The sequence below is a fragment of the Rattus norvegicus genome, chromosome 4, assembly GCF_021556685.1.
Source record: "Rattus norvegicus strain SHRSP/BbbUtx chromosome 4, alternate assembly SHRSP_T2T, whole genome shotgun sequence".
NCBI lineage: Eukaryota > Metazoa > Chordata > Mammalia > Rodentia > Muridae > Rattus > Rattus norvegicus.
Window position 1 is genome coordinate 49,184,422 of NC_141537.1, and position 22,351 is coordinate 49,206,772.

The 22,351-nt window shown below is 38.0% G+C and overlaps 1 long non-coding RNA gene across 1 annotated transcript in view; it reads left to right on the forward strand.

Moving 5' to 3' along the window:
* Positions 1-308: 308 nt before the first annotated feature.
* Positions 309-22,351, forward strand: part of LOC147994763 (uncharacterized) — a 158,585-nt gene continuing 136,542 nt past the window's right edge. The window contains exons 1-2 of the long non-coding RNA XR_015687212.1: positions 309-543; positions 6,515-6,666. This is a non-coding gene — a long non-coding RNA (uncharacterized LOC147994763). The remainder of the gene's footprint in view (positions 544-6,514; positions 6,667-22,351) is intronic.

A 22,351-nucleotide genomic window follows, 5' to 3' on the forward strand; every position in this document is an offset into this window, starting at 1 on the left:
CATAAGAGTCTTTATCCAAAAGTTCTAATATCTTTAATAGAGGCTTCCACTGTCCATACTACCGAAGAAGAAACATAAACACTATTCTAGCCTCAAATTATTTAAACTACAATGGTGTCCTTCCTGTAAGATGTGTCAGGACAAAGTGGCCCAAAGCTTACACGAATGAACAAACAATATTTGCTTTAACTTAAGGCCTACTCCTCAAGATAGAACTCATACCCGACTCTGTTGTGTGACTCCTAACAATGTTCTGCTCTACTTACAGACCAGTGCTTTTTCCAGCCATCACCAGAACGGTTCCTCCTAAAGCAGAAAGGGAAAAATATGAGAAGGTAGAGACCCGCAGCCAGACATTATGCAGAGAGTGAAAAACCTTGGAACATTCCATCGTAAATTTGATATCTCAACTACGTCTCTCGCCAACAACTTCAGAGAACCCGGCAAAGGCAGAGGCAGGAAGAATGTAAAAGTCAGCGGAGAAGGAGGACACCAGAAGACAAAGCTTCTAAAAACACATGATCAGAGATTGCAGCAGCATACGTAAGTCATGTCTGCGTCTGTACCAGGTCATCTGTCTGTATAGTGTTTTGGATTGTGGTCTATATGTAGGTGAAGGGAGGCATAAGATAAGGCAAGGCCTGTGATTGGGCAGTGAAAAAGTAGGGCAGGGCAGAATTTTGGAGAAAGGCGAGAGAGGAGGGGGGGGGGAAACAAGATGGAGGTTGAGAAGGACACCCCAGATCTCTGTGGCCTTAATGGGTCACAGGTAATTATGAATATGTCATATGGGATGGAATTTTACAGGACAATATGTCTTATCTAGGCGGGAAGTTTATATAAATATTAACTGGCTCTAAGTTTATTGTGTGGACATTTTGTGGAGTGAGAATTTAAGATAAATCTGATTTATAAATTACAAGCTTTATAGAGTTTCGATTTTAATGGGTTACTGGGAGTTGGGACTATAACCACAGGGGTTGGATGCTGGGGACGTGATTAGAGTCCATAGCAAGACAGTTGTGAAGTAGGCAGTCTGTGTATGTAACTGGCATGGGAACAACCTGCCTTGGGAACTAGATAGATGGCAAGATCACTGTAGGGTACAGAGAGTAGCTGGTGGCGACATGGGATAGAAGTTGAGAACTTAATGAGTTCGGTGGGGACGTTTTGCTGATTGAAATGAAAATACTCCTCAGATGTAATGTAGCCTGCCAGAGCCAGCACTAGTATGGTTGGTGAATCCATTAATTATTATTTACCACTACATAGTCTATCACCTAGTTTAGTGTTTTTATGGGATCCATAAGTATAGGAATAAATGGTTCTCTGGTATTTGTACTTCTGAGGGCCCTTTTCTCTCTGTTCCTTTGTCTTGCCCCACTTCAGTGTGATAGTTTTCTATATTGTTATATACTTTATTTTGTTGTATTTTATTATTATTTTTAAAAAGCCTGTTATTTTTCAAAGAGAAATAGAAAAAGGGAGGATCTAGGTGGGAAGGAAGTGTGGAGAAACTGGAGGGAGTAGAGAGAGAAGAAAACATAGCTGGGATACATTAAGTGAGAAAATAATCTATTTTAATAAAAGTAGAATCAATTATTATATAAGACAAATACAAAATAAATTATGTGTAGAATTAAATGTGTAACACCAATATGAAAACAAATATTAAAAACACCAAATTCAGTGATTTTTTTACTAAATTATAGATTGCATATATTTTCTTCAAAGTATTTTTGCATATAGAATCTAAATGTCTGAATACTACAGATGGGTGAAATGCCACATTTCCTTGCTTCTCTTTCTTCAGCAGCATCACTGCCCTGGCTTGATAGTGGCTAGAAACCGAGTATTTCAAGCACCCAAATCAGTATATACTATGTAGCGAGATTATTGGTTTTCCAGTGAGCGGGGAAGTAAACATGTATGTTCTATGCTGTGTAGTTATACAGTAATTTGAATTAAGTCAGTATTTACCATATCAGAAACATCAGTGCAGCTGACACATGAAACAGATGGAAACAAAAATACAACTTTATTAATGATGAACCTGATTACAGACGCTGCTTTTAGATTTGTAGCCTAATGTGCCTTCTAGTCCTCTGCTGTATAATTAGATAAATTTACTGCTGGTCATGAACCCAGCTGACACCTGCAAACTACCCTTGAGCCATCAGTCCTAAATACAGCTACTTCGTGAGCAGAGATATCAAAGGATGTGGATAAAGAGAGCAGAGGATAAGTCATCCCTGCTTTACTGTTTCTATCAAAAATCAGAATGAATTTGTTCAAGTTGCATGACTTTGTAGAGAAAAATCAAGCTAAGGATGGTTAAGTGAACAAAACACGTATGGCAGCTTTTTGATACAACTATTCTGTATTTAATATGCTATCCTGATGTTCAAAAAGGTAACTACAGAAACGCATTTCTATTTACATGAAGGAGAGAGAGAGAGAGAGAGAGAGAGAGAGAGAGAGAGAGAGAGACAGAGAAAGAGACAGAGACAGAGACACAGAGGCAGAGACAGAGAGATAGCCTTTGTTTCCTTAGAGAGAAATTCTCTAAAACATCACTGACATCCAGATCACATAAGAAAAAATAAAAATATCAGCAGTTACAGATCACGTTCACTGCTTTGAAAACTAATAAGTGTCATGTTTTCAATTAGCACTTTCATATTCAAAATTAAATTTATATTTCATTACTAAAAGTAAGGAAGAGATTTATACTAATCCTTTGTTATTTTAGGAAAAGACCTGATTAATTGAATTGGGAAGAAAAACCAGATGTTTTAGTCTATAAATATAAAACACTGTAAAGCAATATTCTGCCAAATATCTTCTTGAAACTGATAGATTAAATATGGCAGAAATCTCATTAATAAGTTATATCACATTATAGATTACAGTATGAGATCATCATAGAAACATTAACCCAGATAAAAAACTATGAAATAAACATAATTCTAATCATGGTTTATAACCAGTCCTTGTGTTAATAACTTAAGAAAAGAGTCTTCAGTTCTTCCCCTATCTCTTCCACAGGGATCTCTGACCTCCATCCAATGTTCGTCCATGGATATTCATATCTGTCTCAGTCAGCATCTTTGTAGCACCTCTTTGAAGGTTGCTATGCTAGGCTCCTTTCTATTAGCACAATGTAGCACCATTAATAGTGTGAAGAATTGGTGCCTGCCCATGGGATGGGTCTCAGCATAGACTTATTTTGGTCAGCCATTCCTTCAGTCTCTGTTCCTTATTTGCCCTTGCATTTCTTTTCCACAGGAACAATTGAGTAAAATGATTTCTAGGTAGTTTGGTGTTCCATCCCTCCACTGCAGGTGCTTTCTGGCTACTGACAGTAGTCTATTCAGGTTCCATATCCTAACTGTTGTTATTTCTGCTAAGGCCACTTGCATTGACTCCTGGGAGCCTCCTTTATCTCTCTGAAATGTCCTAGACTATCCCCCAATCCCAATCGTCAGCAGCTGTATATTTCTATTCATTCTCTTGGTCCTCTAAAACTCTCTCCTACCTCTCCCCATTCTTGATCCTGCCCCCTTACCCACTCAGGTCTGTCACTCCCTCTGCTTCCCATAACTATTTTGTTTTCCCCTTCAAAGTGGGACTGAAGCATCCTTTATTGGGCCTTCTATCTTGTTTAACATCCTTGGGTCTCTGGGTATGTCAGGTATGTCATGTATATTCTGAAATTTTTGGTTAATATCCACTTACCAGTGAGTACATGACATGCATGCGTTTTTGGGACTGGGTTACTTATTCAGGATGATACTTTCCAGTTCAATCATTTTGCCTGCAAAATTCATGATGGCCTTGTTCTTCATAGATGAATAATATTCCATTCTGCAAATGTACTGCATTTACTGTATCCATTCTTTGGTTGAGGGACATATGGATTGCTTTGGTTTCTGGCAATTATGAATAAAGCTGTTAAGAATAAATTGGTTTTGGCACCTTTGTCAAAAATCAAGTGACCATAGGTGTGTGCGTTCATCTCTGAGTCTTCAATTCTATTCCAGTGATCTATCTGCCTGTCTCTGTACCAATAGCATACTGTTTTTATGACTATTACTCTGTAATACTGCTTGAGTTCAGGGATAGTGATTCCCCCAGAAGTCTGTTTATTGTTGTAGATAGTATTAGCTATCCTGGGATTTTCGTTATTCCAGATGAATTCGCAAATTGTTCTGTTTAACTGTATGAAGAATTGGATTGGAATTTTGATGGGGATTTCATTGAATCTGTAGAATGCTTTTGGTAAAATGGCAATTTTTATTATATTAATCCTGCCAATCCATGAGAATGGGAGATCTTTCCATCTTCTGAGATCTTCTTCAATTTCTTTCTTCAGAGGCTTGAAGTTCTTATCATACAGATCTTTCACTTGCCTGGTTAAAGTCACACCTGATTTTTGAAAAAGGAGCCAAACCCATCCAATGGAGAAAAAGATAGCTTTTTAAGCAAATGGTTCTGGTTCAACTTGAGGTCAGCATGTAGAAGAATGCAGATCGATCCATTCTTATCACCCTGTACAAAGCTTAAGTCCAAGTGGATCAAGGACCTCCACATCAAACCAGATACAATCAAACTAATAGAAGAAAAAGTGGGGAAAAGTGTAACCCAAGGTAGTGAGAGGGCACTCTTGTATTGTAATGTCTTGCAGTGCTTTGGTGGTTTTCACTGATGGCCAATAGCCATGCAACATTTTGCCAAACATTATTAGTGATGCAACACTTCTCTGATTTTTGCTGGTCTTCACTTGATAGAGAGAAAAGTACTAACGAATTTCTTGTGGTATTCAGACTGATTCTTGACACTTCTGCTGAATTGAACTGATTTGTCATATCCTTGAAATTTCTGCTGGATCGAGCTGCTGCTATTGATTTGTATTTGGTGTTTGCTATTGGAAAGAACTGCTGATATCCTGACAAGGAAGATTGGAATTGCCCTTAAGATCAACTTCTAAATAGGCCCACCACCACCTTGCCCTATTAACCATCTTTTTCCTTACCTTTGGTCACTGTGCTAGAAGGAAGGTTGAAGCTTTTAAGAACAATAATTAAAGTGGACTTTAAGAAATAAAAGTCAAAACCCCAGTTACAAACTAATGCTTTCTTAATTCTAAATTTTCTTAATATTGATGCAAAAGAAACCATAGCCACCAAGAGATACTGGGTTATCAGGAAGAAAGAAAAAAAAAAACTGAGGAACTAGGTCAACCAATGTACTATAAGGATATGTTAATATTAGACTGGAGACTTGCAATTGTCTTAAGGTGTGAATGTGGTGGTTATACTTATGTATCTATAGGGAATGAAAAGATATGGTTACCAACAAAACTTATAAAAATCAGAAGTAACAAGGGAAAACCACACATCAGTGGAGATACTACGAATATCTTCACAAAGCAAGAGCCTAGTTCCTGAGTCTCCAAGATATGCATTAAAAAAACTTCAAAAGGGCAGGTCTGAATATTTGATCACAAGCAGCTGGACAACACACAGACTGGACAGACAACACAGAGACTACATATCACAGAGCCTGAACAACAAATGAAACAGCTAGCTTTTTTAAGACAAATAACTTTTTCCTTGGCCCCCGAACAGGAATTCTTTACCTCAATTTAGCAGGAAGCTCTTGTAAAAAGACTGTCATGTCATCTCAATCCCTTTAGTTGAGGTGAGCGATTATGGTCATTTGATATGTTATGGTTGTCATCTAGGTGTTGCCATCTAGGTTGTTATTGGTTACAATCAAAGAGCAAATAAATTAAAATTTAAATCAAGAATTTCTCTCCTATAATTTTTCTTTTCTTTTATCTTTCTTTCTTATATTTAGTGATGGGGCAAACAGGAAATGGGGGAAAATAAAACAATAAATAAAAAGTTAATAAAAACTAGACTCTGCTAATCTTAAGTATTTTACTTTGGCATGGATTAATGTGTCTTGATAGAAATTTTGTTTATTTTTTGTATATTGATAGAAATTTAAGGTTGTTTTCTTTAATCATTGTATCTAAATAGAAATATAAGGTTATTTTGTTTAACTACTATATATTATTTAACTATTATTATATATTATTTATTATTATATATTGATAGAAAATTTACGGTTGTTTTATTTGACTTCTGTTCAATATATTGTACATAAGCAGCTTATGGAAAATGTGATGCAAAGTCTAGTTTTACTGTTCTTATAAATATTTCTGTTGTGCGTAGACTTTTAATATTAGAAAAAATGATTTTAAAAAAAAAGGGAGATAGAAAGTGAAATTTTCTGGTTTCTTTGGAAACTCAGTTGTGTCCCATGATGTTTTGCTCGAAGCTATCTTTTGAATGTATGCTTTGTTGGAGCAGACACATGAGAGGGCATATATTTTGCTGGAGTGGATGCTTAAGAGGGCATGTGATATTTAGAAAGAATATAATGAGAAGACACTTCCATTGCTATGTCATGCAACACTTTGCTAATATTCGCTGTTCTTTAATAGCTGTGGAAAGCTTTATTGGTCTTCTCTGGTCTTCACTTCTTGGAAACTAAACGAAGATTTTTCTCCTGGTATTTTACTGATTGTTGCTGCTTCTGCTGATTTCTGCTGACTTGGCAGATTCTTGCTGCATCAAGCCACTGCAACTGATTCAGGTTTGGTGTTTTCTACTGGACTGAACTGTTGATATATTGACAATGAAACTTGGAGCCACCCCAAAGAACTACTTATAAACAGGTCCATAGCCCCCTTAACCATATTTCTCACCTTCCTTTTGTCCATGGTTTAGAAGTGAGGTTGAAGCATTTAAGAACACTAAATAAAGTAGGCTTTGAAAAATCTAAGCCTACAGCTGCATAGTAAGTAATACAATGAGTTTTCACTATCACAATAAAAAGAGAAATAGGCTCAGAACAAATGTGTGATAAAGGAAAAATACTCATTCTAAGTCAGGTCCAATAATGAAGTCAAAGGCATGTACTATGATATAGTGAGGCCACATGAAACGGTTATGTTTTTGTTCAGAAGGATTATTTATTATTTATTAAGTAAAAATATTATTCATTCTCCCTGCCTTCATCATGTCTTATGTTAGAGTATAGCACAGATGACCATTACCTGAGATTAATCTTCACTTCTGCATTTTTTAATGATTGATTTTTAACTATTTTTTTTCTTTTTTTTTTCGGATCTGGGGACCGAACCCAGGGCCTTGCGCTTGCTAGGCAAACGCTCTACCACTGAGCTAAATCCCCAACCCATGATTGATTTTTAATGATTTTTTAAGATTTATTTTTCTTGGATACTTTATGCATTTACATTTCAAATGTTATCCCTTTTCCCACCTCCCATATCCCCTCTGCCTGCTTCTATGAGAGTGCTCACACTCCCATCCACCCATTCCCACATCAATGCACTGTCACCCCTCTCCATTTTAACTTATAATGAGCTTATAGAATGAAACTGCTTTGAACTCACTATGGACATTTTTCTATAATTCCCTTTTTGAGTAATATTTTATCTAAAAGGGAATTTTCTAAAGTACTTTTGTCTACAAAGTTATGAAAAGGTGAGAAAAATAGTGGCTTTGGGCTGCCCCATCCAACAAATGTATATTTGTGTGTATATATCTGTTTGTCTCTATGTATATATACATATGTAAGTATATATGCATGAATGTAAGAATGCATGAACACTTGTGGGTTTGATGAGACAGGTAGACCCAACTAGATTATGGATATATATGAGTGTGTATATGTCTGTGTGTTGCTTCTTTTCTTCCCTTTTCTTTTTTCTCTTGTTATCAGAGTTCATGAATTTCAAGCATTTGGCCTGGCCATGGATTTTCCTAATCTCCTGCTGCTACCTAAAAGAGTTTAGTATTAGAAACCAATGGTTTTGGGCCTTTGAATAGCAAAGAGTTGAAGACAGATGAATAGCCAAAGATAAAAAAGCTTTGGTCTCAATATCTGACTCTATACCCCTGGCAACCTTCCTCAAAAAACTGATGCTGTGGCTAGACTGTGCCAAAACAGAGTTGCTTGTTCTACAAGAAACCAATGGCCATTTGTAGAACTGCTAGGCTTTTTCTCCCTACACAATTACTGTTCTCTGTAATTGGTTGAGAAATGCCTAATGGTTACTAGAGTCTCTTACTGAATTTACACCTCAAATTCCATTTGTGTTTGTATATCTGAGTACGATAAATCAATAAATTTTTCTACAGATAATTTTCTCATATATATATATATACATATATATATATATATATATATATATTCCCACATGGGATATACAATAAAATAAGGAAAGTATTTCTAGCACAATGTCAATGGTTAGTTTATGCTGGTATAGTTAAGTCTAAATAATAAAAGGTCTCTCTAAGTTTAAATAGCAACTCATGACATTTTGGTCAGTTATTCAAACTTTATTTCTTCTTATGATATATCCATTTTTTCTTTTGTTCGTGTTTTTCTTTCTTCTTTTGTTATTTTATTTTATTTTTATTTATCTTCTTTATTATTGAGAATAGATTCTCTTACACAATTCATCCCAACCACAGTTTCTCCCTGCCTAATCCTCCGAACTTCTTACCATCTCTCATTTGGCATGATCTATCCCACCTGCATATCCACTTCAGAAATGAGCAGGCCTTCAAGGATTATCAGTCAAACAGGAAAAAATCAAGATAAAGATACAAGAAGACCAGGCAAACAACCTTCATAAGGAAGCTGGGCAAGGCAATACAATAGCATGAATAGTGTCTCAAGGGCAGGCGAAAGAGGAAGGGACACAATGCTTCAACTGTTAGAAGACCCATGAAAACACCAACAAAACAGCCAAAACAGAAACACAGAGCACCTGCTGTAAACCCAGTGCTTGCTGCTTCAATCTCTGTGAGCCCATAGCGCCCATGATTTGTGAAATCATGGGTGTGTGTTCCAGGTATCTGTCATCCTGTCTGATTCCTATAATCCGTCCTTTCCCTTCTTCCATGGACTTCCCTAAGTTCTGTGAGGAGGGACCTGAGGCAGTCCTCCAATTTAGACCTTTCTCTGTATAGTGTCTGGCTATAGGTCTCTGCACATGCTCCCATCTGCTGCTGAATGAAGCCTATCTAATGGCAACTGTTCCATGTACAAATCTATAAGTATAGCAGAATATCATTAGGAATCATTTATTGCCTTAACGCTTCATTCCTTCCTTAATTCTTTAATTTCTTCCTTTCTTTTTTTTCTTTCTTTGGATGGGGTGCATTTATATTTGGTTCTATTTTCAGTCTCTGGGCAATCCAGTAGCTGGTTCCTAGCCATACAGGTAGTGTAGTAAGTATATGAGTTTCCTCATGCTCCTCATTTTAAATTGGACATTGATGGCTATTTTCACAAGTTATACATTATTTTTCCCCCTCTTCTGGCAATCAGACAGACTTTAAGTTGAGGGTTTTGTGGCTGGCTTGCTACACAGTTTTCTATTGCTATAGTTTGCAGAGTGCCACCTCATGCCAAAGAGCCTAAGAAGTAAAATAGCAGGAAACAATAAATAAAGCAAATATAATTAATTCCTAGCTAGAAATTTTTATTATTTATTCCAACTCATAAATATACAAGGTTATCTATTTTTTCTTTATTTTAGAATTAGCTAAATAACCTTTTTCCTGATACAAGTAAAATATACTACTACTCCTACTAGCACCACCACCACCACCAACAACAACAACAACACCACCACCACCAACAACAACAACACCTCAACAAGGTATTCAGGGCTTTAGGCATAAAGTTTGATAACTCCAGTCTAAAACACAAAAGGGCTTGATTATTAATGATTATGCCACTATTGGAAGTTTAGGTCCATTTAAAATACAGAGCCTCAGGGACCTTTGTGGAAGAAGAAGCAGAAGAGTGTAAGAAAGAGAGCCAGTGCTGATGGAGGACACCAAAGAAACATAGCGTTCTAAACACATCAAGACTGGACAATATATGAACACACAGAGACTGGGCAGCACGCACAGGGCCTGACAGGTCTAAGCCAGAAGGGTTCCTAGTGATAAGAGGGTATGTATACATAAGACACCATTTTTAATCATGAAGCTATTTCCAATTGACAACAGCTTGCAAGGGAAAAATTAGTTTCCAACAGCATCTCACTAAGTATACAAACTGCACATATGGTTAGACCCCATGGAAAACATACACACACACACACACACACACACACACACACACACACTCAAAGAGCTCAGTGATATTTTGGAAGTATTTCTGTTTCATAATCCTTTGGCCATTTTTTTGTTACAGAATTTTGTCTCAAATATGCATTTCTGATTTTGTATTTTTATGGAATATCTCTCTCTCTCTCTCTCTCTCTCTCTCTCTCTCTGTGTGTGTGTGTTTGTGTGTGAGAGTGTATGATATGTGCGTATGCGCACAAAAATCCACATATATACAATTTTGTACATGATTTGTTTCTTATGTTTTATTTATTTGTTTTGACTTATACTATTTATTTTTTAGTTAGCTACTCCTTCATTAATGAAAGAGAAGTAAATGGTGTACATTTGGCTGGTTGGGGAAGTACAGAGAATCTGGGAGGAGATTTGGGTGGGGAAATAGTGATCACAATATATTATGTGATACAAAATGCATGTTTTAAGGATTAACATTTAGAGAATGCATATTCTCTTAAGACATTGAAATGTTAGTCATGGGCTAAGTGACCATTCCAAATCTTTCTTCTCATTATTGTTACTATGTAGTTAGAAATGTGTAGACATTCCTGAAAAGATATAGACTTTGCATTTGATTAATTTTAAGGGGTAGCATTTATTATATTTAGAATTTTTTTATTAACTTGAGTATTTCTTATATACATTTCAAGTATTATTCCCTTTCCCGGTTTCCGGGCAAACATCCCCCTCCCCCCTCCCCTTCCTTATGGGTGTCCCCCTCCTAACCCTCCCCCCATTGGCGCCCTCCCCCCATAGTCTAGTTCACTGGGGGTTCAGTCTTAGCAGGACCCAGGGCTTCCCCTCCCACTGGTGCTCTTACTAGGATATTCATTGCTACCTATGGGGTCAGAGTCCAGGGTCAGTCCATGTATAGTATGTAGGTAGTGGCTTAGTCCCTGGAAGCTCTGGTTGCTTGACATTGTTGTACTTTTGGGGTCTCGAGCCCCTTCAAGCTCTTCCAGTTCTTTCTCTGATTCCTTCAACGGGGGACCTATTCTCAGTTCAGTGGTTTGCTGCTGGCATTCGCCTCTCTATTTGCTGTATTCTGGCTGTGTCTCTCAGGAGCGATCTACGTCCGGCTCCTGTCGGTCTGCACTTCTTTGCTTCATCCATCTTGTCCAATTGGGTGGCTGTATATGTATGGGCCACCTGTGGGGCAGGCTCTGAATGGGTGTTCCTTCAGTCTCTGTTTTAATCTTTGCCTCTCCCTTCCCTGCCAAGGGTATTCTTTTTCCTCATTTAAAGAAGGAGTGAAGCATTCACATTTTGATCATCTGTCTTGAGTTTCGTTTGTTCTAGGGATCTAGGGTAATTCAAGCATTTGGGCTAATAGCCACTTATCAATGAGTGCATAGCATGTATGTCTTTCTGTGATTGGGTTAGCTCACTCAGGATGATATTTTCCAGTTCCAACCATTTGCCTACGAATTTCATAAACTCGTTGTTTTTGATAGCTCAGTAATATTCCATTGTGTAGATGTACCACATTTTCTGTATCCATTCCTCTGTTGAAGGGCATCTGGGTTCTTTCCATTTTCTGGCTATTATAAATAAGGCTGCGATGAACATAGTGGAGCACGTGTCTCTTTTATATGTTGAGGCATCTTTTGGGTATATGCCCAAGATATAGCTGTGTCCTCAGGTAGTTCAATGTTCAATATTCTGAGGAACCTCCAGACTAATTTCCAGAATGGTTGTATGAGTCTGCAATCCCACCAACAAAGGAGGAGTGTTCCTCTTTCTCCACATCCTCGCCAGTATCAGCTGTCAGTGAAGGTATTGATCTTAGCCATTCTGACTGGTGTGAAGTGGAAACCCAGGGTTGTTTTGATTTGCATTTCCCTTATGACTAAAGCTATTGAATATTTCTTTAGGTGTTTCTCAGCCATTCGGCATTCCTCAGCTGTGAATTCTTTGTTTACCTCTGAACCCCATTTTTTAATAGGGTTATTTGTTTCCCTGCGGTCTAACTTCTTGAGTTCTTTGTATATTTTGGATATAAGGCCTCTAGCAGTTGTAGGATTGGTAAAGATCTTTTCCCAATCTGTTGGTTGCCCTTTTGTCCTAACCACAGTGTCCTTTGCCTTACAGAAGCTTTGCAGTTTTATGAGATCCCATTTGTCGATTCTTGATCTTAGAGCATAAGCCATTGGTGTTTTGTTCAGGAAATTTTTTCCAGTGCCCATGTGTTCCAGATGCTTCCCTAGTTTTTCTTCTATTAGTTTGAGTGTGTCTGGTTTGATGTGGAGGTTCTTGATCCACTTGGACTTAAGCTTTGTACAGAGTGATAAGGATGGATCGATCTGCATTCTTCTACATGTTGCCCTCCAGTTGAACCAGCACCATTTGCTGAAAATGCTATCTTTTTTCCATTGGATGGTTTTGGCTCCTTTGTCAAAAATCAAGTGACCATAGGTGTGTGGATTCATTTCTGGGTCTTCAATTCTATTCCATTGGTCTATCTGTCTGTCTCTGTACCAATACCATGCAGTTTTTATCACTATTGCTCTGTAATACTGCTTGAGTTCAGGGATAGTGATTCCCCCTGAAGTCCTTTTATTGTTGAGGATAGCTTTAGCTATCCTGGGTTTTTTGTTATTCCAGATGAATTTGCAAATTGTTCTGTCTAACTCTTTGAAGAAATGGATTGGTATTTTGATGGGGATTGCATTGAATCTGTAGATTGCTTTTGGTAAAATGGCCATTTTACTAAATTAATCCTGCCAATCCATGAGCATGGGAGATCTTTCCATCTTCTGAGGTCTTCTTCAATTTCTTTCCTCAGTGTCTTGAAGTTCTTATTGTACAGATCTTTTACTTGCTTGGTTAAAGTCACACCGAGGTACTTTATATTATTTGGGTCTATTATGAAGGGTGTCGTTTCCCTAATTTCTTTCTCGGCTTGTTTCTCTTTTGTATAGAGGAAGGCAACTGATTTATTTGAGTTAATTTTATACCCAGCCACTTTGCTGAAGTTGTTTATCAGCTTTAGTAGTTCTCTGGTGGAACTTTTGGGATCACTTAAATATACTATCATGTCATCTGCAAATAGTGATAATTTGACTTCTTCTTTTCCGATCTGTATCCCCTTGATCTCCTTTTGTTGTCTGATTGCTCTGGCTAGAACTTCAAGAACTATATTGAATAAGTAGGGAGAGAGTGGGCAGCCTTGTCTAGTCCCTGATTTTAGTGGGATTGCTTCAAGTTTCTCTCCATTTAGTTTAATGTTAGCAACTGGTTTGCTGTATATGGCTTTTACTATGTTTAGGTATGGGCCTTGAATTCCTATTCTTTCCAGTACTTTTATCATGAAGGGGTGTTGAATTTTGTCAAATGCTTTCTCAGCATCTAATGAAATGATCATGTGGTTCTGTTCTTTCAGTTTGTTTATATAATGGATCACGTTGATGGTTTTCCATATATTAAACCATCCCTGCATGCCTGGGATGAAGCCTACTTGATCATGGTGGATGATTGTTTTGATGTGCTCTTGAATTCGGTTTGCCAGAATTTTATTGAGTATTTTTGCATCGATATTCATAAGGGAAATTGGTCTGAAGTTCTCTTTCTTTGTTGTGTCTTTGTGTGGTTTAGGTATAAGAGTAATTGTGGCTTCGTAGAAGGAATTCGGTAGTGCTCCATCTGTTTCAATTTTGTGGAATAGTTTGGATAATATTGGTATGAGGTCTTCTATGAAGGTTTGATAGAATTCTGCACTAAACCCGTCTGGACCTGGGCTCTTTTTGGTTGGGAGACCTTTAATGACTGCTTCTATTTCCTTAGGAGTTATGGGGTTGTTTAACTGGTTTATCTGTTCCTGATTTAACTTCGATACCTGGTATCTGTCTAGGAAATTGTCCATTTCCTGTAGATTTTCAAGTTTTGTTGAATATAGGTTTTTATAATAAGATCTTATGATTTTTTGAATTTCCTCTGAATCTGTAGTTATGTCTCCCTTTTCATTTCTGATTTTGTTAATTTGGACGCACTCTCTGTGTCCTCTCGTTAGTCTGGCTAAGGGTTTATCTATCTTGTTGATTTTCTCAAAGAACCAACTTTTGGTTCTGTTGATTCTTTCTATGGTCCTTTTTGTTTCTACTTGGTTGATTTCAGCTCTGAGTTTGATTATTTCCTGCCTTCTACTCCTCCTGGGTGTATTTGCTTCTTTTTGTTCTAGAGCTTTTAGGTGTGCTGTCAAGCTGCTGACATATGCTCTTTCCTGTTTCTTTCTGTAGGCAGTCAGCGCTATGAGTTTTCCTCTTAGCACAGCTTTCATTGTGTCCCATAAGTTTGGGTATGTTGTATCTTCATTTTCATTAAATTCTAAAAAGTTTTTAATTTCTTTCTTTATTTCTTCCTTGACCAGGTTATCATTGAGTAGAGCATTGTTCAATTTCCACGTATATGTGGGCATTCTTCCCTTATTGTTATTGAAGACCAGTTTTAGGCCGTGGTGGTCCGATAGCACACATGGGATTATTTCTATCTTTCTGTACCTGTTGAGGCCCGTTTTTTGACCAATTATATGGTCAATTTTGGAGAAAGTACCATGAGGAGCTGAGAAGAAGGTATATCATTTTGCTTTAGGATAGAATGTTCCATAAATATCCGTTAAGTCCATTTGGCTCATCACTTCTCTTAGTCTGTCGACATCACTGTTTAATTTCTGTTTCCATGATCTGTCCATTGATGAGAGTGGGGTGTTGAAATCTCCCACTATTATTGTGTGAGGTGCAATGTGTGCTTTGAGCTTTAGTAAGGTTTCTTTTACGTATGTAGGTGCCCTTGTATTTGGGGCATATATATTTAGGATTGAGAGTTCATCTTGGTGGATTTTTCCTTTGATGAATATGAGGTGTCCTTCCTTATCTTTTTTGATGACGTTTAGTTGGAAATTGATTTTATTTGATATTAGAATGGCTACTCCAGCTTGCTTCTTCTGACCATTTGCTTGGAAAGTTGTTTTCCAGCCTTTCACTCTGAGGTAGTGTCTGTCTTTGTCTCTGAGGTGTGTTTCCTGTAGGCAGCAGAATGCAGGGTCCTCGTTGCGTATCCAGTTTGTTAATCTATGTCTTTTATTGGGGAGTTGAGGCCATTGATATTGAGAGATATTAAGGAATAGTAATTATTGCTTCCTGTTATATTCATATTTAGATGTGAGGTTATGTTTGTGTGCTTTCATTCTCTTTGTTTTGTTGCCAAGACGATTAGTTTCTTGCTTCTTCTAGGGTATAGCTTGCCTCCTTATGTTGTGCTTTACCATTTATTATCCTTTGTAGTGCTGGATTTGTGGAAAGATATTGTGTAAATTTGGTTTTGTCATGGAATATCTTGGTTTCTCCATCAATGTTAATTGAGAGTTTTGCTGGATACAGTAACCTGGGCTGGCATTTGTGTTCTCTTAGGGTCTGTATAACATCAGTCCAGGATCTTCTGGCCTTCATAGTTTCTGGCGAGAAGTCTGGTGTGATTCTGATAGGTCTCCCTTTATATGTTACTTGACCTTTTTCCCTTACTGCTTTTAATATTCTTTCTTTATTTTGTGCGTTTGGTGTTTTGACAATTATGTGACGGGAGGTGTTTCTTTTCTGGTCCAATCTATTTGGAGTTCTGTAGGCTTCTTGTATGTCTATGGGTATCTCTTTTTTTAGGTTAGGGAAGTTTTCTTCTATGATTTTGTTGAAGATATTTACTGGTCCTTTGAGCTGGGAGTCTTCACTCTCTTCTATACCTATTATCCTTAGGTTTGATCTTCTCATTGTGTCCTGGATTTCCTGTATGTTTTGGACCAGTAGCTTTTTCTGCTTTACATTATCTTTGACAGTTGAGTCAATGATTTCTATGGAATCTTCTGCTCCTGAGATTCTCTCTTCCATCTCTTGTATTCTGTTGGTGAGGCTTGTATCTACAGCTCCTTGTCTCTTCTTTTGGTTTTCTATATCCAGGGTTGTTTCCATGTGTTCTTTCTTGATTGCTTCTATTTCCATGTTTAATTCCTTCAACTGTTTGATTGTGTTTTCCTGGAATTCTTTCAGGGATTTTTATGTCTCCTCTCTATGGGCTTCTACTTGTTTATTTATGTTTTCCTGGAATTCTTTCAGGGACTTTTGTGTCTCCTCTCTATGGGCTTCTACTTGTTTATTTATGTTTTCCTGGAATTCTTTCAGGCATTTTTGCGATTCCTCTCTGTAGGCTTCTACTTGTTCTCTAAGGGAGTTCTTCACGTCTTTCTTGAAGTCCTCCAGCATCATGATCAAAAATGATTTTGGAACTAGATCTTGCTTTTCTGGTGTGTTTGGATATTCCATGTTTGTTTTGATGGGAGAATTGGGCTCCGATGGTGCCATGTAGTGTTTGTTTCTGTTGCTTGGGTTCCTGCGCTTGCCTCTCGCCATCAGATTATCTCTAGTGTTACTTTGTTCTGCTATTTCTGACAGTGGCTAGACTGTCCTATAAGCCTGTGTGTCAGGAGTGCTGTAGACCTGTTTTCCTCTCTTTCAGTCAGTTATGGGGACAGAGTGTTCTGCTTTCCGGCGTGTGGTTTTTCCTCTCTACAGGTCTTCAGCTGTTCCTGTGGGCCTGTGTCTTGAGCTCACCAGGCAGCTTTCTTGCAGCAGAAAATTTGGTCTTACCTGTGGTCCCGAGGCTCAAGTTCGCTCGCGGGGTGCTACCCACGGGTTCTCTGCAGCGGCAGCAACCAAGAAGACCTGTGCCGCCGTTTCCGGGAGCTTCAGTGCACCAGGGTTCCAGATGGTCTTTGGCTTTTTCCTCTGGCGTCCGAGATGTGTGTGCAGAGAGCAGTCTCTTCTGGTTTCCCAGGCTTGTCTGCCTCTCTGAAGGTTCAGCTCTCCCTCCCACAGGATTTGGGTGCAGAGAACTGTTTATCCGGTCTGTTTCCTTCTGGTTCTGGTGGTGTCTCAGGCACAGGGGTCCTGCTGCTCCTGGGCCCTCCCCCACGGGAGCCCAGAGGCCTTATACAGTTTCCTCTTGGGCCAGGGATGTGGGCAGGGGTGAGCAGTGTTGGTGGTCTCTTCCGCTCTGCAGCCTCAGGAGTGCCCACCTGACCAGGCGGTTGGGTCTCTCCATATTTAGAATTTTTTAGAAACAACATTTATGGAATTAAAAATATGTACCTCATAGCACGTAGCAGATTTACATACATGTGTATTCAATTCATGCCCAATAGGTGCTATTAATCTTTACTTTTGTTTTTTAATGCCAATACTGTCTACCTTTGCATGTTAGCATTTTGGACTTTTCTCTGTGAGTTCAGGGGTGCTTTTTTTTTTTAACATGGCATAGACTGAGTGCATAATATATGTGGATATGTCTATAACGTTCAAGGTTGTGACAATGTAAATTATTTTTTAATTCAACTCTTATAATTGTTATTTCAGAGGCTTACTGTTGAGTAAGCTCATTCGTCTTTAGTTCTTTCTGAAATCTGGCTGGTTTGTTCACGTCAGCTTTCTGGACCAACTCCTTTCCAAGCTGACTTATTCAATCTGGATTCTCACATCATCTCACCAAATTGCTCTGCTTGGCCTCAAACTAACTCTGCCAATTTACTCTAATGTTCTGACTCCTTATTCTCTGGCTTCAACTTCCTCTGATGCACAAAGTGAACTGAACTGAACTCATGTCTGCTGCACTCCCTCCAGCACTGACTGATTGAACTGAATTCAACTAACTGAAAAGAACTGACTTACTACACTGTTCCCAGTGTGGCTTTAAATAGCTTTTCTTCCCTGTGTTGTTCTCATGAAAGTTGGCTATCTACTATCTCCGGATCATTCTTCTAACCTTCTCTCTGATTTTTCACTTTGACCCTCAATTGGATGCCACTTTCAAACATGGATGTTGCATTATACAAACTAATTTTATCTTAAAGTTCTGTACTAAGTGTATGTCTTTATTCTAGCAAGAGGAATTAAAGGAGTCTAGTCTCTTGCCAGAGCAGCCATATTCTGTATCAAAATTCCTCTTCACACACACATATGACATCTTTCTCTGGAGATAGCAAAATGTGCACTTTCGATTGTCGAACATAGCAGACACCTCTTCTTCAGGTTTTTCTTGGCATAGTCAGAGATTGTCAGGGGTCACATCTTGCTCTCTTCGGTACTGTGTTTATAATGCTGCCTAGAAGTAGTCACAGTACATACAAAGGTTCAATATTATTAGATTTTACATGGAGGGAATACAATGGCTGTTTAATGAGCTTTGAAATTTCACATTAGATATTTTGAACAACTTTAGAAATTTTTATTTTAAATACTTTTCTGTGTTTAAAATGTGATTACTATTTTGACATTATGTAAATAACTAGTCATATCCATTTTAATGGCTTCATAATTCATAATTTTTCTATTACATAGTGAAAATCTTTAGTTTTATGATTTGTGCCATATTAAGTATTCCTAAGTTATTCAATACAATACAGAATAATTAAATTAAGTTAACTAACACTCAGAATACCTCAAATACTTGACATCTTGTTATGAAAATTTGGAAGTTATTTTAGTAACAACAGAGCACATAAAATTTAATGATCAAATACAGTCAATGTCATTTGCGGTAAGTATAAAGAATTAGATATTTTCCTTCTATATGATACTTTTACACTGTATCTCATTTCCATTTCCTCATGTTATGGTATCTGATAATAGCAAACTATGAAATAATTAACTAATTTCCCATAAATACATTGGAATTATATGATACTCCATAGGCAGAAGGTTTTACATTTTATTGTGCATTAGAATCACATATAGTAATGATTTTTCTAGCACATTCAGTAGAATTTCTTACCAGGGACATATTTCAGGAGTTGATGTTTCTATTAAGTGGCTAGATGATGCTGATATTATAAATCCTGGCTCCCAGATGAGAATTGGACTTAGCCATTATTTGATCCCTGATTATCTGATACTTAATTTGCTTAGTACCTACATTTTTTTCTATATCTGAGAATCTATTCTTTTCAATTCTCTTGGTAAAAGTATCACTAGAAGAATCATAATGACTTAAGTCCAAGAGAAATTTAGAACATACATTATAAGATACTTTAAAATGTAATATATCAATTGGCCAGTTCAATTAGTTTTTTACTACCATCGCCCCATCACATATTTGGGCATGACAGATTGTGGGTCAAGGTTTTAGTGGCTGGGTTGATGTCCAGATTTCTGTTTCCGTAGCCTGTAGGTTACGTTCCATTGTAGAGACAAGAGCTGAAGGATCCACGCAGGCACCATCTATAGCTATATTCAATGCAATGTATAGGAGCTGCTCTTTGCAATGGCCCCTGCTGTCAGTTTCAAAGAGCAATTCTCTGTCCCAGCATCATCCCTGGTGGTTTTGGTATTTACAGAGGACCCACTCAGCCAATAATTCAATTGACCCCAACTCAGTCCCACTACTGGAAGCCTTGCCTAGCTAGAAGAACAGCCAGTTCAGAACAATCTTTGGATTACTGAAAAACCTCACTAGTGTCACCCTCATGGATTCCAGGAAGTTTATACAATGTTTACTCTGAGGCTTGCACCAGAAGAGGAAGTCCATGGCCTATAGTTTCTGTATGGCCAGGGAGTGAAGACTGGACAGACGTGAGACCTAGAAAAGAATCAAACACAAATGGAAAAAAAGTTAATGCAATGATTGCTAGTGGTATTCTGCTTATTAAAAGATTTATACTTTATCCTAACAATATAAAAAAGATTTCCTCCCACAAGCTCTTAGCTCAGTGGTTTTTGTGTGAGACTAACAGTGGGAGCAGGTGAGCCTCTGACTTTTTGCCTGCTCCTGAGACTCTTTTTTTTCTACTGGAAGTCTTATCCAACTTCTAAATGAAGGTCTTTCCCTTGTCTTACTATATCTTGTTTTGCCATGTTTGGTTATTTTCTCCTGGAGGCATGGTCTTTGCTTATGAGGAAATTGAGATGGAATAAAACTGGAAAAGACCATGTAGGTGGGATAAGTGGACAAAGGCAAAACTGTGCTCAGGATGTATTTTATGAGAGAATAATCTATTTTCCATGAAAGAAAAAGAGAGATGAAAAACTAAACAAAAAGACATCCTTCTACCCAGTCAAAAAACAGGCTAACAAAACCAATACATTATCTATGAACTATAAAATTAAAAGTGGCAAATAAACATAAGAAAAATTTAAGTCTGCTAGTCATTATAGAAATGCAAATTTGAGCCACCCTGCAATTGTATCTTACACCAATAAGGATGAAAAATGTTATCAAAAAAATAGTTCTTCACTCTTCCCTGAAAATGTAAAAAAGACCAGACACACACACACACACACACACACAACACACACAACACACACAACACACACACAACACACACACACACACACACACACACACACACACACACACACATACCAGCAGCAACAACAAAAAAGCAGTGTAGAGATTCCTGGATGTTTATCCAAAAGTCTCCAGCTTAATATACCTCAGATACCTGCACATAAATGCTTATGGCTGAACTTGTCCAACAACTGCGCTGGGAGATAGCTGAGGACAAACCTTAGAGTGTATAGACAGACAGACAGACAGACAGACAGACAGACAGATGTGAAATAAAGTTGTCCCTAAAAAATGAAGGCATATTTCATATAAAGTAAATTAAGCTCATCATAGAAAACTAAACATCAAATATTCAGCTACATGTGTCTCTGAGATTATTATACAAGTATGTAAAATCAAATATGTACACAGAACATAAGTAAAAGTTGAAATACCTATGGAATCAAAGGGGATTAGCAGAAAGGAAGGGGAAAGTACAGGGAAAAGTCCTCAGTGTTCAACATAAATTCTATAAAAATGTTCTTATTTAGGATAGAACCATGAATTATATACTGTGAAAAATTAAAAGGATAAATAACCAAAAAAGTAACTCTCATGCGTATCATGTTCTTAATCGCAAATATATTGTATTTGTTGTATTTAATCATTTCTTTTATTAACTTGAGTATTTCTTATTTACATTTCGAATGTTATTCCCTTTCCCGGTTTCCCAGCAAATATCCCCCTAATCCCTACCCCACCCCTTCTGTATGGGTGTTCCCCTCCCCACCCTCCCCCCATTGCCGCCCTCCCCCAACAATCACATTCATTGGCGGTTCAGTCTTAGCAGGACCCAGGGCTTCCCCTTCCACTGGTGATCTTACTAGGATATTCATTGCTACCTATGAGGTCAGAGTCCAGGGTCGGTCGATGTATACTCTTTAGGTAGTGGCTTAGTCTCTGGAAGCCCTAGTTTCTAGGCATTGTTGTTCATAAGGGGTCTCGAGCCCCTTCAAGCTCTTCCAGTTCTTTCTCTGATTCCTTCAACGGGGGTCCTATTCTCAGTTCAGTGGTTTGCTGCTGGTATTCGCCTCTGTATTTGCTGTATTCTGGCTGTGTCTCTCACGAGAGATCTACATCCGGCTCCTGTTGGCCTGCACTTCTTTTCTTCATCCATCTTGTCTAATTGGGTGGCTGTATATGTATGGGTCACATGTGGGGCAGGCTCTGAATGGGTGTTCCTTCTCTGTTTTAATCTTTGCTTCTCTATTCCCTGCCAAGGGTATTCTTGTTCACCCATTTAAAGAAGGAGTGAAGCATTCATATTTTGATCATCCGTCTCAAGTTTCATGTGTTCTATGCATCTAGGGTAATTCAAGCATTGGGGCTAATAGCCACTTAACAATGAGTGCATACCATGTGTGTTTTTCTGTGATTGGGTTACCTCACTCAGGATGATATTTTCCAGTTCCAACCTTTTGTCTATGAATTTCATAAAGGCATTGTTTTTGATAGCTGAGTAATATTCCATTGTGTAGATGTACCACATTTTCTGTATACATTCCTCTGTTGAAGGGCATCTGGGTTCTTTCCAGCTTCTGGCTATTATAAATAAGGCTGCAATGAACATAGTGGAGCAAGTGTCTTTTTTATATGTTGGGGCATCTTTTGGGTATATGCCCAAGAGAGGTATAGCTGGATCCTCAGGCAGTTCAATGTCCAATTTTCTGAGGAACCTCCAGACAGATATCCAGAATGGTTTTACCAGTCTGCAAACCCACCAACAATGGAGGAGTGTTCCTCATTCT